Raw genomic sequence first — 2,724 nt, 5'->3', positions numbered from 1 at the left:
GGAACAGTTTTCCGCAATGATCCTCATATTTTCCGCCAAATATGATCCGCCATGATCACGGTGTATTTTATTTTGAAAATTAAACGGATATTTTATTTTGTTTTGGTTTGTTCTGTTTTTTGCTCGACTTCCTGTCCTGCGCACTCTGCCCTGTAGTGCTGCGGAGCTCTCCGGCATCCGGCAAAAATAGAAGCTCTGCGTATCAGTTCCGGAGGGCTGCGGATCGCCGAAGTCGGAACGCAGCTGTTCTGCATTCAGTGGAAATACACACATTGACTTTAATGGAAACCGATTGACTCCGCCGCCGTGCGCGAGCCGTAACGCAGCCGTAACGCATCTGGTGGAAATTGGGGGTCAATCAAACAGACTCTAGCCTCTCCACAATGGCCAAGACCAGAGAGCTGTGTCAGGACATCAGGGATAAACTGTAGACCTGCACAAGGCTGGATGGGCTACAGGACAATAGGCATCAGCTTGGCGAGAAGGCAACAACTGTTGGAGCAATTATTACAAAATGGAAGAAGTTCAAGATGACGGTCAATCTCCCTCGGTCTGGGGCACCATGCAAGATATCACCTCGTGGGGCATCAGTGATCATGAGGAAGGTGAGGGATTTGAGGGATTGTATTTTTACTGGAATTTAGTGCAAAAAAATTATCATTACATTAATGATAATTTGCATGGAAATGTTCTTAATTGTTGTCCAAATGCTTTTTTTTCAGACTTTAATTTATCCTAATTAATCATTGCATTAATTGCATTTTACTGGAATAAAGTACAAAAGAACTGACGATAACTTAATGAAATTATCGATTCATGTATTTATACATCATGGTAATATTTTTCTGACTTTAATTTATCCTGTATCTAATCATATAATTGTTGTATTTTTACTGGAATACAGTACAAGAATAATCATGTAAATGTTCTTAATTGTTATCAAAATAATGTATATATCCGATGATAATATCATAAAATTATGAATTAATGTATTTATACACCATCATATTGTTTTTGTTCTGGCTTTATCTCATTTAAATGATTGCATTATTGTATATCTACTGGAATAAAAGAGAATATTGCTTGGAAATATATATAATATTGAAAAATAATGCAAAGAAAAGATTCTAGCTTCATTTTCTTTATGAAACTATAATTTCTTGCAACTTTAGATTTTTTTAAAGATACATGGACATGATTTTTTGACATTCACTGAAAATCTTTTTTTCTTCAGATGATCAGCAACACCTCAGACTATATGTGGAGGTCAGAGAACAGATATCCGGCTGTTATCTCTCCATCTCTCCATCTCTGTTTCTCTCCTCTGTATAATCTCCTCATCTCATCCCTCGTTCCCAGTGTAACCGTATTCTCCGAGTCTCTGCCGTCGGCTGCTTCTCACTCTCAGTAATTGATCTGATGATTAAGATGATGATATCTGATGCGTATCTCTTCTTTGAGTTGCTAAATTCATCCTGTCAGTTCATTTGTTGTCGAGGAGAGGGAGAAGCGTGAATATCTTGGGTTTGCAGGAATGTAAACGTGACTCGCTTTTGCGCATGCGTGAATTCACACCTATTAGTTTTAATTCTGTGAACTCTACACGCAATCATAATGGATTATGTGTGCATGCATGCTCTTTTAATAGCTGTAATCTTTTGAGCCTGCGCAGACATTCATCTGCTTTTGTGTTTGTTTATCCACTATTTTAATCATGCTTTCTATTAGAGAGCGCATTTTACCATGCTTAAACGCACTAAAATGCAGTAAAAATGCACAGAGCTTCTTCTGGGTCTGTTTATTAGCATGAACCTCCTTCAGCAAGAATGCGTTTAGTCAGCAGAGCATTCATATGCTGTTATTGTCTGCAATGTCAGAACTACAGTACTGCGTCTGCATAAATAATTCAATGCGCAGCAATACTACAGTTCAATGCAGCCTCATAACTAGTATCATAAAAGGCATGAAGTTAATTGTTGTAATACAATAAACCCAGTATATGCATTGACACCTGACCTCCAGTAGTACTTGGGCACTATATATTCTTCTCTTCTTCGGGATGCTAAATCCATTCTGTGTGTCATTCAGGATTCAGCGCTCATTATATCGATGCTGTCGAAGAGCAAAGCATCAGTTTGCAGGAGTGTGTGTGTGTGTGTGTATGTGTGTGTGTGTGTGTGTGTGTGTGTGTGTGTGTGTGTGTGTGTGTGTGTGTGTGTGTGTGTGTGTGTGTGTGTGTGTGTGTGTGTGTGTGTGTGTGTGTGTGTGTGTGTGTGTGTGTGTGTGTGTGTGTCTTCAGCTCGTCTTTAGGATTCATCACATTCAAGGATTAGTTCACTTTTTAAAAAACTTTTGCTGATAATTTACTCACCCCGATGTCCTCCAAGATGTCCATGTCTTTCTTTCTTCAGTCGAAAAGAAATTGAGGTTTTTGATGAAAACATTTCTCCATATAATGGACGTCAATCAATCAATCAATCAATCAAATTTTATTTTTTATAGCGCCTTACAACAGCCAAAAGGTGCACAAGGCGCTTTCCAGTAAAAGCATCAATAGACAACAGAAAAAAGGGAAGGAACAAAACAAAACACAAATATTAGAAAGAGTCGGAGTCAATGGGCCCCAAACGGGTCAAGGTCCAGATGACAGTGTCAGCGCCGCTTCAACGGGCTTTAAACGACACCAGACGATGAATACGGGTCTTATCTAGCGAAACGATCACT

The sequence above is a fragment of the Phoxinus phoxinus genome (genome assembly GCF_949152265.1).
Source record: "Phoxinus phoxinus genome assembly, chromosome: 14".
Classification (NCBI taxonomy): domain Eukaryota; kingdom Metazoa; phylum Chordata; class Actinopteri; order Cypriniformes; family Leuciscidae; genus Phoxinus; species Phoxinus phoxinus.
The sequence above is the reverse complement of the archived record's forward strand: the minus strand, read 5'-3'. Positions refer to the sequence as shown.